Genomic DNA, 15,842 nt, shown 5'->3' with positions numbered 1-15,842 from the left:
AGATGAATTTACAGAACACTAAGCAGTTTCTCAGAAAGCTTCTTTCCAGATTTCATCTCAGGATATTTCCTTTTTCACCATAGCCCTCTATGGGCTTCCAAATATCACTTTGACATTTCCACAAGAACTGTCTTAGCGAAAGCTTCTTGAGGGAAAAGCTGTAACTCTGTGAGATGATTTCACAGAACACAAAGAAGTTTCTCAGAAAGCTTCTTTCTCTTTTTTATCGGAAGTTATTTCCTTTGGCCCTATAGTCTTCAAAGGGATCCGATATATCTGTTTTCAGATTCCACAGAAATAAGGCTAGCAAAGAGATCAACGAAATACAGATGTAACTCTGTGAGTGGATGTCACATATCATAGAGCAGTTTCTCAGAAACCTTCTTTCCATATTTAATCTGAAGATATATGCTTTTTCACCATAGCCCTCTATGGCCTTCCAAATATCACTTTGCGAATTCCACAAGAATTGTCTTAGCGAAAGGCTTCTTGAGGGGAAAGCTGTAACTCTGTGAGATGATTTCACAGAACACCAAGAAGTTTCTCAGAAAGCTTCTTTCTCTTTGTTATCGGAGGATATTTCCTTTGGCCCAATAGTTTTCAAAGGGATCCGAAATATCTGTTCTCAGATTCCACAGAAATAAGGCTAAGAAAGAGATCCAAGAAATACAGATGTAACTCTGTGAGATGAATTAACAGAACACTAAGCAGTTTCTCAGAAAGCTTCTTTCCAGATTTCATCTGAGGATATTTCCATTTTCAATATAGCCCTCTATGGGCTTCCAAATATCACATTGCCAATTCCACAAGAACTGTCTTAGCGAAAGGCTTCTTGAGGGGAAAGCTGTAACTCTGTGAGATGATTTCACAGAACACAAAGAAGTTTCTCAGAACGCTTCTTTCTCTTTGTTATCGGAGGATATTTCCTTTGGCCCTATAGTCTTCCAAGCGATCCGAAATATCTGTTCTCAGATTCCACAGAAATAAGGCTAGCAAAGAGACCCACAAAATACAGATGTAACTCTGTGAGATGAATTAACAGAAGACTAAGCAGTTTCTCGGAAAGCTTCTTTCCAGATTTCATCTGAGGATATTTCCTTTTTCACCATAGCCCTCTATGGGCTTCCAAATATCATTTTGCCAATTCCACAAGAACTGTCTTAGCGAAAGGCTCCTTGAGGGGAAAGCTGTAACTCTGTGAGGTGATTTCACAGAACACAAAGAAGATTCTCAGAAAGCTTCTTTCTCTTTGTTATAGGAGGATATTTCCTTTGGCCCTATAGTCTTCTAAGGGATCCGAAATATTTGTTCTCAGATTCCACAGAAATAAGGCTAGCAAAGAGATCCACGAAATACAGATGTAACTCTGTGAGATGAATTAACAGAACACTAAGCAGTTTCTCAGAAAGCTTCTTTCCAGTTTTCATCTGAGGATATTTCCTTTTTCACCATAGCCCTCTATGGCCTTCCAAATATCACTTTGCCAATTCCACAAGAACTGTCTTAGAGAAAGGCTTCTTGAGGGGAAAGCTGTAACTATGTGAGATGATTTCACAGAACACAAAGAAGTTTCTCAGAAAGATTCTTTGTCTTTGTTATCGGAAGGATATTTCCTTTGGCCCTATAGGCTTGAAAGGGATCCGAAATATCTGTTCTCAGAATCCACAGAAATAAGGCTAGCAAAGAGATCCACGAAATACAGATGTAACTCTGTGAGATGAATTAACAGAACACTAAGCAGTTTCTCAGAAAGCTTCTTTACAGATTTCATCTGAGGATATTTCCTTTTTCACCATAGCCCTCTATGGGCTTCCAAATATCACTTTGCCAATTCCACAAGAAATGTGTTAGCGAAAGGCTTCTTGAGGGGAAAGCTGTAACTCTGTGAGATGATTTCACAGAACACAAAGAAGTTTCTCAGAAAGGTTATTTCACTTTGTTATCGGAGGATATTTCCTTTGGCCCTATAGTCTTCAAAGGGATCCGAAATATCTGTTCTCAGATTCCACAGAAATAAGGCTAGCAAAGAGATCCACGAAATACAGATGTAACTCTGTGAGATGAATTTACAGAACACTAAGCAGTTTCTCAGAAAGCTTCTTTCCAGATTTCATCTCAGGATATTTCCTTTTTCACCATAGCCCTCTATGGGCTTCCAAATATCACTTTGACATTTCCACAAGAACTGTCTTAGCGAAAGCTTCTTGAGGGAAAAGCTGTAACTCTGTGAGATGATTTCACAGAACACAAAGAAGTTTCTCAGAAAGCTTCTTTCTCTTTTTTATCGGAAGTTATTTCCTTTGGCCCTATAGTCTTCAAAGGGATCCGATATATCTGTTTTCAGATTCCACAGAAATAAGGCTAGCAAAGAGATCAACGAAATACAGATGTAACTCTGTGAGTGGATGTCACATATCATAGAGCAGTTTCTCAGAAACCTTCTTTCCATATTTAATCTGAAGATATATGCTTTTTCACCATAGCCCTCTATGGCCTTCCAAATATCACTTTGCGAATTCCACAAGAATTGTCTTAGCGAAAGGCTTCTTGAGGGGAAAGCTGTAACTCTGTGAGATGATTTCACAGAACACCAAGAAGTTTCTCAGAAAGCTTCTTTCTCTTTGTTATCGGAGGATATTTCCTTTGGCCCAATAGTTTTCAAAGGGATCCGAAATATCTGTTCTCAGATTCCACAGAAATAAGGCTAAGAAAGAGATCCAAGAAATACAGATGTAACTCTGTGAGATGAATTAACAGAACACTAAGCAGTTTCTCAGAAAGCTTCTTTCCAGATTTCATCTGAGGATATTTCCATTTTCAATATAGCCCTCTATGGGCTTCCAAATATCACATTGCCAATTCCACAAGAACTGTCTTAGCGAAAGGCTTCTTGAGGGGAAAGCTGTAACTCTGTGAGATGATTTCACAGAACACAAAGAAGTTTCTCAGAACGCTTCTTTCTCTTTGTTATCGGAGGATATTTCCTTTGGCCCTATAGTCTTCCAAGCGATCCGAAATATCTGTTCTCAGATTCCACAGAAATAAGGCTAGCAAAGAGACCCACAAAATACAGATGTAACTCTGTGAGATGAATTAACAGAAGACTAAGCAGTTTCTCGGAAAGCTTCTTTCCAGATTTCATCTGAGGATATTTCCTTTTTCACCATAGCCCTCTATGGGCTTCCAAATATCATTTTGCCAATTCCACAAGAACTGTCTTAGCGAAAGGCTCCTTGAGGGGAAAGCTGTAACTCTGTGAGGTGATTTCACAGAACACAAAGAAGATTCTCAGAAAGCTTCTTTCTCTTTGTTATAGGAGGATATTTCCTTTGGCCCTATAGTCTTCTAAGGGATCCGAAATATGTGTTCTCAGATTCCACAGAAATAAGGCTAGCAAAGAGATCCACGAAATACAGATGTAACTCTGTGAGATGAATTAACAGAACACTAAGCAGTTTCTCAGAAAGCTTCTTTCCAGATTTCATCTGAGGATATTTCCTTTTTCACCATAGCCCTCTATGGGCTTCCAAATATCACTTTCCCAATTCCACAAGAACTGTCTTAGCGAAAGGCTTCTTGAGGGGAAAGCTGTAACTCTGTGAGATTATTTCACAGAACACAAAGAAGTTTCTAAGAAAGCTTCTTACTCTTTTTTATCGGAGGATATTTCCCTTGGCCCTATAGTCTTCAAAGGGATCCGAAATATCTGTTCACAGATTCCACAGAAATAAGGCTAGCAAAGATATCCACGAAATACAGTTGTAACTCTGTGAGTTGAATTAACAGAGCAGTAAGCAGTTTCTCAGAAAGCTTCTTTCCAGATTTCATCTGAGGATATTTCCTTTTTCAGCATAGCCCTCTATGGGCTTCCAAATATCACTTTGCCAATTCCACAAGAACTGTCTTAGCGAAAGGCTTCATGAGGGGAAAGCTGTTACTCTGTGAGATGATTTCACAGAACACAAAGAAGTTTCTCAGAAAGCTTCTTTCTCTTTGTTATCGGAGGATATTTCCTTTGGCCCTATAGTCTTCAAAGGGATCTGAAATATGTGTTCTCAGATTCCACAGAAATAAGGCTAGCAAAGAGATCCACGAAATACAGATGTAACTCTGTGAGATGAACTAACAGAACACGAAGCAGTTGCTCAGAAAGCTTCTTCCAGATTTCATCTGAGGATATTTCCTTTTTCTCCATAGCCCCCTATGGCCTTCCAAATATCACTTTGCCAATTCCACAAGAACTGTCTTAGAGAAAGGCTTCTTGAGGGGAAAGCTGTAACTCTGTGAGATGATTTCACAGAACACAAAGAAGTTTCTCAGACAGCTTCTTTCTCTTTTTTATCGGAAGTTATTTCCTTTGGCCCTATAGTCTTCAAAGGGATCCGATATATCAGTTTTCAGATTCCACAGAAATAAGGCTAGCAAAGAGATCCACGAAATACAGATGTAACTCTGTGAGTGGAAGTCACATATCATAGAGCAGTTTTTCAGAAACCTTCTTTCCATATTTCATCTGAGGATATATGCTTTTTCACCAAAGCCCTCTATGGCCTTCCAAATATCACTTTGCCAATTCCACAAGAATTGCCTTAGCGAAAGGCTTCTTGAGGGGAAAGCTGTAAGTCTGTGAGATGATTTCACAGAACACCAAGAAGTTTCTCAGAAAGCTTCTTTCTCTTTGTTATCGGAGGATATTTAATTTGTCCCAGTAGTTTTCAAAGGGATCTGAAATATCTGTTCTCAGATTCCACAGAAATAAGGCTAACAAAGAGATCCACGAAATACAGATGTAACTCTGTGAGATGAATTAACAGAACACTAAGCAGTTTCTCAGAAAGCTTCTTTCCAGATTTCATCTGAGGATATTTCCATTTTCACCATAGCCCTCTATGGGCTTCCAAATATCACTTTGCCAATTCCACAAGAACTGCCTTAGCAAAAGGCTTCTTGAGAGGAAAGCTGTAACTCTGTGTGATGATTTCACAGAACACAAAGAAGTTTCTCAGAAAGCTTCTTACTCTTTGTTATCGGAGGATATTTCCTTTGGCCCTATAGTCTTGAAAGGGATACGAAATATCTGTTCTCAGATTCCACAGAAACAAGGCTAGCAAAGAGATCCACGAAATACAGATGTTACTCTGTGAGATGAATTAACAGAACACTAAGCAGTTTCTCAAAAGGCTTCTTTCCGGATTTCATCTGAGGATATTTCCTTTTTCACCATAGCCCTCTATGGGCTTCCAAATATCACTTTGCCAATTCCACAAGAACTGTCTTAGCGAAAGGCTTCTTGAGGGGAAAGCTGTTACTCTGTGAGATGATTTCACCGAACACAAAGAAGTTTCTGAGAAAGCTTCTTTCTCTTTGTTATCGGAGGATATTTCCTTTGGCCCTATAGTCTTCAAAGGGATCCGAAATATCTCTTCTCAGATTCCACAGAAATAAGGCTAGCAAAGGGATCCACGAAATACAGTTGTAACTCTGTGAGATGAATTAACAGAACACTAAGCAATTTCTCAGAAAGCTTCTTTCCAGATTTCATCTGAGGATATTTTCTTTTTCACCGTAGCCCTCTATGGGCTTCCAAATATCACTTTGCCAATTCCACAAGAACTGTCTTAGCGAAAGGCTTCTTGAGGGGAAAGCTGTAACTCTGTGAGGTAATTTCACAGAACACAAAGAAGATTCTCAGAAAGCTTCTTTCTCTTTGTTATCGGAGGATATTTCCTTTGGTCCTATAGTCTTCAAAGGGATCCGAAATATCTGTTCTCAGATTCCACAGAAATAAGGCTAGCAAAGAGATCCACGAAATACAGATGTAACTCTGTGAGATGAATTAACAGAACGCTAAGCAGTTTCTCAGAAAGCTTCTTTCCAGTTTTCATCTGAGGATATTTCCTTTTTCACCATAGCCCTCTATGGCCTTCCAAATATCACTTTGCCAATTCCACAAGAACTGTCTTAGAGAAAGGCTTCTTGAGGGGAAGGCTGTAACTATGTGAGATGATTTCACAGAACACAAAGAAGTTTCTCAGAAAGCTTCTTTGTCTTTGTTATCGGAAGGATATTTCCTTTGGCCCTATAGGCTTGAAAGGGATCCGAAATATCTGTTCTCAGAATCCACAGAAATAAGGCTAGCAAAGAGATCCACGAAATACAGATGTAACTCTGTGAGATGAATTAACAGAACACTAAGCAGTTTCTCAGAAAGCTTCTTTACAGATTTCATCTGAGGATATTTCCTTTTTCACCATAGCCCTCTATGGGCTTCCAAATATCACTTTGCCAATTCCACAAGAAATGTGTTAGCGAAAGGCTTCTTGAGGGGAAAGCTGTAACTCTGTGAGATGATTTCACAGAACACAAAGAAGTTTCTCAGAAAGGTTCTTTCTCTTTGTTATCGGAGGATATTTCCTTTGGCCCTATAGTCTTCAAAGGAATCCGAAATATCTGTTCTCAGATTCCACAGAAATAAGGCTAGCAAAGAGATCCACGAAATACAGATGTAACTCTGTGAGTGGAAGTCACATATCATAGAGCAGTTTCTCAGAAACCTTCTATCCATATTTCATCTGAGGATATATGCTTTTTCACCATAGCCCTCTATGGGCTTCCAAATATCACTTTGCCAATTCCACAAGAACTGTCTTAGCGAAAGGCTTCTTGAGGGGAAAGCTGTAACTCTGTGAGTTGTTTTCACAGAACACAAAGAAGTTTCTGAGAAAGCTTCTTTCTCTTTGTTATCGAAGGATATTTCCTTTGGCCCTATAGTCTTCAAAGGGATCCGAAATATCTCTTCTCAGATTCCACAGAAATAAGGCTAGCTAAGAGATCCACGAAATACAGATGTAACTCTGTGAGATGAATTAACAGAACACTAAGCAGCTTCTCAGAAAGCTTCTTTCCAGATTTCATCTGAGGATATTTCCTTTTTCACCAAAGCCCTCTATGGCCTTCCAAATATCACTTTGCCAATTCCACAAGAACTGTCTTAGAGAAAGTCTTCTTGAGGGGAAAGCTGTAACTCTGTGAGATGATTTCACAGAACACAAAGAAGTTTCTCAGAAAGCCTCTTTGTCTTTGTTATCGGAGGATATTTCCTTTGGCCCTATAGTCTTGAAAGGGATCCGAAATATCTGTTCTCAGATTCCACAGAAATAAGGCTAGCAAAGAGATCCACGAAATACAGATGTTACTCTGTGAGATGAATTAACAGAACACTAAGCAGTTTCTCAAAAGGCTTCTTTCCGGATTTCATCTGAGGATATTTCCTTTTTCACCCTAGCCCTCTATGGGCTTCCAAATATCACTTTGCCAATTCCACAAGAATTGTCTTAGAAAAAGGCTTCTTGAGGGGAAAGCTGTTACTCTGTGAGATGATTTCACAGAACACAAAGAAGTTTCTCAGAAAGCTTCTTTGTCTTTGTTATCGGAGGATATTTCCTTTGTCCCTATAGTCTTGAAAGGGATCCGAAATATCTGTTCTCAGAATCCACAGAAATAAGGTTACTAAAGAGATCCACGAAATACCGATGTAACTCTGTGAGATGAATTAACAGAACACTAAGCAGTTTCTCAGAAAGCTTCTTTACAGATTTCATCTGAGGATATTTCCTTTTTCACCATAGCCCTCTTTGGGCTTCCAAATATCACTTTGCCAATTCCACAAGAACTGTCTTAGCGAAAGACTTCTTGAGGTGAAAGCTGTAACTCTGTGAGATGATTTCACAGAACACAAAGAAGTTTCTCAGAAAGCTTCTTTCTCTTTGTTATCGGAGGATATTTCCTTTGGCCCTATAGTCTTCAAAGGGATCTGAAATATGTGTTCTCAGATTCCACAGAAATAAGGCTAGCAAAGAGATCCACGAAATACAGATGTAACTCTGTGAGATGAACTAACAGAACACTAAGCAGTTGCTCAGAAAGCTTCTTTCCAGATTTCATCTGAGGATATTTCCTTTTTCACCATAGCCCTCTATGGCCTTCCAAATATCACTTTGCCAATTCCACAAGAACTGTCTTAGAGAAAGGCTTCTTGAGGGGAAAGCTGTAACTCTGTGAGATGATTTCACAGAACACAAAGAAGTTTCTCAGACAGCTTCTTTCTCTTTTTTATCGGAAGTTATTTCCTTTGGCCCTATAGTCTTCAAAGGGATCCGATATATCTGTTTTCAGATTCCACAGAAATAAGGCTAGCAAAGAGATCCACGAAATACAGATGTAACTCTGTCAGTGGAAGTCTCATATCATAGAGCAGTTTCTCAGAAACCTTCTTTCCATATTTCATCTGAGGATATATGCTTTTTCACCAAACCCCCTATGGCCTTCCAAATATCACTTTGCCAATTCCACAAGAATTGCCTTAGCGAAAGGCTTCTTGAGGGGAAAGCTGTAACTCTGTGAGATGATTTCACAGAACACCAAGAAGTTTCTCAGAAAGCTTCTTTCTCTTTGTTATCGGAGGATATTTCCTTTGGCCCAATAGTTTTGAAAGGGATCCGAAATATCTGTTCTCAGATTCCACAGAAATAAGGCTAAGAAAGAGATCCACGAAATACAGATGTAACTCTGTGAGATGAATTAACAGAACACTAAGCAGTTTCTCAGAAAGCTTCTTTCCAGTTTTCATCTGAGGATATTTCCATTTTCAATATAGCCCTCTATGGGCTTCCAAATATCTCTTTGCCAATTCCACAAGAACTGTCTTAGCGAAAGGCTTCTTGAGGGGAAAGCTGTAACTCTGTGAGGTGATTTCACAGAACACAAAGAAGATTCTCAGAGAGCTTCTTTCTCTTTGTTATCGGAGGATATTTCCTTTGGCCCTATAGTCTTCTAAGGGATCCGAAATATGTGTTCTCAGATTCCACAGAAATAAGGCTAGCAAAGAGATCCACGAAATACAGATGTAACTCTGTGAGATAAATTAACAGAACACTAAGCAGTTGCTCAGAAAGCTTCTTTCCATATTTCATCTGAGGTTATATGCTTTTTCACCAAAGCCCTCTATGGCCTTCCAAATATCACTTTGCCAATTCCACAAGAATTGTCTTAGCGAAAGGCTTCTTGAGGGGAAAGCTGAGACTCTGTGAGATGATTTCACAGAACACAAAGAAGTTTCTCAGAAAGCTTCTTTCTCTTTGTTATCGGAGGATATTTCCTTTGGCCCAATAGTTTTCAAAGGGATCCGAAATATCTGTTCTCAGATTCCACAGAAATAAGGCTAGCAAAGAGATCCACGAAATACAGTTGTAACTCTGTGAGATGATTTAACAGAACACTAAGCAATTTCTCAGAAAGCTTCTTTCCAGATTTCATCTGAGGATATTTCCTTTTTCACCGTAGCCCTCTATGGGCTTCCAAATATCACTTTGCCAATGCCACAAGAACTGTCTTAGCGAAAGGTTTCTTGAGGGGAAAGCTGTAACTCTGTGAGGTGATTTCACAGAACACAAAGAGGATTCTCAGAAAGCTTCTTTCTCTTTGTTATCGGAGGATATTTCCTTTGGCCCTATAGTCTTCCAAGGGATCCGAAATATCTGTTCTCAGATTCCACAGAAATAAGGCTAGCAAAGAGATCCACGAAATACAGATGTAACTCTGTGAGATGAATTAACAGAACACTAAGCAGTTTCTCAGAAAGCTTCTTTCCAGTTTTCATCTGAGGATATTTCCTTTTTCACCAAAGCCCTCTATGGCCTTCCAAATATCACTTTGCCAATTCCACAAGAACTGTCTTAGAGAAAGGCTTCTGGAGGGGAAAGCTGTAACTATGTGAGATGATTTCACAGAACACAAAGAAGTTTCTCAGAAAGCCTCTTTGTCTTTGTTATCGGGGGATATTTCCTTTGGCCCTATAGTCTTGAAAGGGATCCGAAATATCTGTTCTCAGAATCCACAGAAATAAGGCTAGCAAAGAGATCCACGAAATACAGATGTAACTCTATGAGATGAATTAACAGAACACTAAGCAGTTTCTCAGAAAGCTTCTTTACAGATTTCATCTGAGGATATTTCCTTTTTCACCATAGCCCTCTATGGGCTTCCAAACATCACTTTCCCAATTCCACAAGAACTGTCTTAGCGAAAGGCTTCTTGAGTGGAAAGCTGTAACTCTGTGAGATGATTTCACAGAACACAAAGAAGTTTCTCAGAAACCTTCTTTCTCTTTGTTATCGGAGGATATTTCCTTTGGCCCAATAGTTTTCAAAGGGATCCGAAATATCTGTTCTCAGATTCCACAGAAATAAGGCTAACAAAGAGATCCACGAAATACAGATGTAACTCTGTGAGATGAATTAACAGAACGCTAAGCAGTTTCTCAGAAAGCTTCTTTCCAGATTTCATCTGAGGATATTTCCATTTTCAACATAACCCTCTATGGGCTTCCAAATACAACTTTGCCAATTCCATAAGAACTGTCTTAGCGAAAGGCTTCTTGAGGGGAAAGCTGTAACTCTGTGAGGTGATTTCACAGAACACAAAGAAGATTCTCAGAGAGCTTCTTTCTCTTTGTTATCGGAGGATATTTCCTTTGGCCCTATAGTCTTCTAAGGGATCCGAAATATGTGTTCTCAGATTCCACAGAAATAAGGCTAGCAAAGAGATCCACGAAATACAGATGTAACTCTGTGAGATGAATTAACAGAACACTAAGCAGTTGCTCAGAAAGCTTCTTTCCATATTTCATCTGAGGGTATATGCTTTTTCACCAAAGCCCTCTATGGCCTTCCAAATATCACTTTGCCAATTCCACAAGAATTGTCTTAGCGAAAGGCTTCTTGAGGGGAAAGCTGAGACTCTGTGAGATGATTTCACAGAACTCAAAGAAGTTTCTCAGAAAGCTTCTTTCTCTTTGTTATCGGAGGATATTTCCTTTGGCCCAATAGTTTTCAAAGGGATCCGAAATATCTGTTCTCACATTCCACAGAAATAAGGCTAACAAAGAGATCCACGAAATACACATGAAACTCTGTGAGATGCATTAACAGAACACTAAGCAGTTTCTCAGAAAGCTTCTTTCCAGATTTCATCTGAGGATATTTCCATTTTCACCATAGCCCTCTATGGGCTTCCAAATATCACTTTGCCAATTCCACAAGAACTGTCTTATCGAAAGGCTTCTTGAGGGGAAAGCTGTAACTCTGTGAGATGATTTCACAGAACACAAAGATGTTTCTGAGAAAGCTTCTTTCTCTTTGTTATCGAAGGATATTTCCTTTGGCCCTATCGTCTTCAAAGGGATCCGAAATATCTCTTCTCAGATTCCACAGAAATAAGGCTAGCAAAGAGATCCACGAAATACAGTTGTAACTCTGTGAGATGATTTAACAGAACACTAAGCAATTTCTCAGAAAGCTTCTTTCCAGATTTCATCTGAGGATATTTCCTTTTTCACCGTAGCCCTCTATGGGCTTCCAAATATCACTTTGCCAATGCCACAAGAACTGTCTTAGCGAAAGGCTTCTTGAGGGGAAAGCTGTAACTCTGTGAGGTGATTTCACAGAACACAAAGAGGATTCTCAGAAAGCTTCTTTCTCTTTGTTATCGGAGGATATTTCCTTTGGCCCTATAGTCTTCCAAGGGATCCGAAATATCTGTTCTCAGATTCCACAGAAATAAGGCTAGCAAAGAGATCCACGAAATACAGATGTAACTCTGTGAGATGAATTAACAGAACACTAAGCAGTTTCTCAGAAAGCTTCTTTCCAGTTTTCATCTGAGGATATTTCCTTTTTGACCAAAGCCCTCTATGGCCTTCCAAATATCACTTTGCCAATTCCACAAGAACTGTCTTAGCGAAAGGCTTCTTGAGTGGAAAGCTGTAACTCTGTGAGATGATTTCACAGAACACAAAGAAGTTTCTCAGAAAGCCTCTTTGTCTTTGTTATCGGGGGATATTTCCATTGGCACTATAGTCTTGAAAGGGATCCGAAATATCTGTTCTCAGAATCCACAGAAATAAGGCTAGCAAAGAGATCCACGAAATACAGATGTAACTCTGTGAGATGAATTAACAGAACACTAAGCAGTTTCTCAGAAAGCTTCTTTACAGATTTCATCTGAGGATATTTCCTTTTTCACCATAGCCCTCTATGGGCTTCCAAACATCACTTTCCCAATTCCACAAGAACTGTCTTAGCGAAAGGCTTCTTGAGTGGAAAGCTGTAACTCTGTGAGATGATTTCACAGAACACAAAGAAGTTTCTCAGAAACCTTCTTTCTCTTTGTTATCGGAGGATATTTCCTTTGGCCCAATAGTTTTCAAAGGGATCCGAAATATCTGTTCTCAGATTCCACAGAAATAAGGCTAACAAAGAGATCCACGAAATACAGATGTAACTCTGTGAGATGAATTAACAGAACGCTAAGCAGTTTCTCAGAAAGCTTCTTTCCAGTTTTCATCTGAGGATATTTCCTATTTCACCATAGCCCTCTATGGCCTTCCAAATATCACTTTGCCAATTCCACAAGAACTGTCTCAGAGAAAGTCTTCTTGAGGGGAAAGCTGTAACTCTGTGAGATGATTTCACAGAACACAAAGAAGTTTCTCAGAAAGCCTCTTTGTCTTTGTTTTCGGAGGATATTTCCTTTGGCCCTATAGTCTTGAAAGGGATCCGAAATATCTGTTCTCAGATTCCACAGAAATAAGGCTAGCAAAGAGATCCACGAAATACAGATGTTACTCTGTGAGATGAATTAACAGAACACTAAGCAGTTTCTCAAAAGGCTTCTTTCCGGATTTCATCTGAGGATATTTCCTTTTTCACCCTAGCCCTCTATGGGCTTCCAAATATCACTTTGCCAATTCCACAAGAATTGTCTTAGAAAAAGGCTTCTTGAGGGGAAAGCTGTTACTCTGTGAGATGATTTCACAGAACACAAAGAAGTTTCTCAGAAAGCTTCTTTGTCTTTGTTATCGGAGGATATTTCCTTTGGCCCTATAGTCTTGAAAGGGATCCGAAATATCTGTTCTCAGAATCCACAGAAATAATGTTACTAAAGAGATCCACGAAATACCGATGTAACTCTGTGAGATGAATTAACAGAACACTAAGCAGTTTCTCAGAAAGCTTCTTTCCAGATTTCATCTCAGGATATTTCCTTTTTCACCATAGCCCTCTATGGGCTTCCAAATATCACTTTGACATTTCCACAAGAACTGTCTTAGCGAAAGCTTCTTGAGGGAAAAGCTGTAACTCTGTGAGATGATTTCACAGAACACAAAGAAGTTTCTCAGAAAGCTTCTTTCTCTTTTTTATCGGAAGTTATTTCCTTTGGCCCTATAGTCTTCAAAGGGATCCGATATATCTGTTTTCAGATTCCACAGAAATAAGGCTAGCAAAGAGATCAACGAAATACAGATGTAACTCTGTGAGTGGATGTCACATATCATAGAGCAGTTTCTCAGAAACCTTCTTTCCATATTTCATCTGAAGATATATGCTTTTTCACCATAGCCCTCTATGGCCTTCCAAATATCACTTTGCGAATTCCACAAGAATTGTCTTAGCGAAAGGCTTCTTGAGGGGAAAGCTGTAACTCTGTGAGATGATTTCACAGAACACCAAGAAGTTTCTCAGAAAGCTTCTTTCTCTTTGTTATCGGAGGATATTTCCTTTGGCCCAATAGTTTTGAAAGGGATCCGAAATATCTGTTCTCAGATTCCACAGAAATAAGGCTAAGAAAGAGATCCACGAAATACAGATGTAACTCTGTGAGATGAATTAACAGAACACTAAGCAGTTTCTCAGAAAGCTTCTTTCCAGATTTCATCTGAGGATATTTCCATTTTCAATATAGCCCTCTATGGGCTTCCAAATATCACTTTGCCAATTCCACAAGAACTGTCTTAGCGAAAGGCTTCTTCAGGGGAAAGCTGTAACTCTGTGAGATGATTTCACAGAACACAAAGAAGTTTCTCAGAACGCTTCTTTCTCTTTGTTATCGGAGGATATTTCCTTTGGCCCTATAGTCTTCCAAGGGATCCGAAATATCTGTTCTCAGATTCCACAGAAATAAGGCTAGCAAAGAGACCCACAAAATACAGATGTAACTCTGTGAGATGAATTAACAAAACACTAAGCAGTTGCTCAGAAATCTTCTTTCCAGATTTCATCTGAGGATATTTCCTTTTTCACCATAGCCCTCTATGGGCTTCCAAATATCATTTTGCCACTTCCACAAGAACTGTCTTAGCGAAAGCCTTCTTGAGGGGAAAGCTGTAACTCTGTGAGGTGATTTCACAGAACACAAAGAAGATTCTCAGAGAGCTTCTTTCTCTTTGTTATCGGAGGATATTTCCTTTGGCCCTATAGTCTTCTAAGGGATCCGATATATGTGTTCTCAGATTCCACAGAAATAAGGCTAGCAAAGAGATCCACGAAATACAGATGTAACTCTGTGAGATGAATTAACAGAACACTAAGCAGTTGCTCAGAAAGCTTCTTTCCATATTTCATCTGAGGGTATATGCTTTTTCACCAAAGCCCTCTATGGCCTTCCAAATATCACTTTGCCAATTCCACAAGAATTGTCTTAGCGAAAGGCTTCTTGAGGGGAAAGCTGAGACTCTGTGAGATGATTTCACAGAACACAAAGAAGTTTCTCAGAAAGCTTCTTTCTCTTTGTTATCGGAGGATATTTCCTTTGGCCCAATAGTTTTCAAAGGGATCCGAAATATCTGTTCTCAGATTCCACAGAAATAAGGCTAACAAAGAGATCCACGAAATACAGATGAAACTCTGTGAGATGCATTAACAGAACACTAAGCAGTTTCTCAGAAAGCTTCTTTCCAGATTTCATCTGAGGATATTTCCATTTTCACCATAGCCCTCTATGGGCTTCCAAATATCACTTTGCCAATTCCACAAGAACTGTCTTATCGAAAGGCTTCTTGAGGGGAAAGCTGTAACTCTGTGAGATGATTTCACAGAACACAAAGAAGTTTCTGAGAAAGCTTCTTTCTCTTTGTTATCGAAGGATATTTCCTTTGGCCCTATAGTCTTCAAAGGGATCCGAAATATCTCTTCTCAGATTCCACAGAAATAAGGCTAGCAAAGAGTTCCACGAAATACAGTTGTAACTCTGTGAGATGATTTAACAGAACACTAAGCAATTTCTCATAAAGCTTCTTTCCAGATTTCATCTGAGGATATTTCCTTTTTCACCATAGCCCTCTATGGGCTTCCAAATATCACTTTGCCAATGCCACAAGAACTGTCTTAGCGAAAGGTTTCTTGAGGGGAAAGCTGTAACTCTGTGAGGTGATTTCACAGAACACAAAGAGGATTCTCAGAAAGCTTCTTTCTCTTTGTTATCGGAGGATATTTCCTTTGGCCCTATAGTCTTCCAAGGGATCCGAAATATCTGTTCTCAGATTCCACAGAAATAAGGCTAGCAAAGAGATCCACGAAATACAGATGTAACTCTGTGAGATGAATTAACAGAACACTAAGCAGTTTCTCAGAAAGCTTCTTTCCAGTTTTCATCTGAGGATATTTCCTTTTTCACCAAAGCCCTCTATGGCCTTCCAAATATCACTTTGCCAATTCCACAAGAACTGTCTTAGAGAAAGGCTTCTGGAGGGGAAAGCTGTAACTATGTGAGATGATTTCACAGAACACAAAGAAGTTTCTCAGAAAGCCTCTTTGTCTTTGTTATCGGAGGATACTTCCTTTGGCCCTATAGTCTTGAAAGGGATCCGAAATATCTGTTCTCAGAATCCACAGAAATAAGGCTAGCAAAGAGATCCACGAAATACAGATGTAACTCTGTGAGATGAATTAACAGAACACTAAGCACTTTCTCAGAAAGCTTCTTTACAGATTTCATCTGAGGATATT

This window comes from Macaca fascicularis, chromosome 13 (genome assembly GCF_037993035.2).
Source record: "Macaca fascicularis isolate 582-1 chromosome 13, T2T-MFA8v1.1".
Lineage (NCBI taxonomy): Eukaryota > Metazoa > Chordata > Mammalia > Primates > Cercopithecidae > Macaca > Macaca fascicularis.
Note: the sequence above shows the minus strand (reverse complement) of the source record.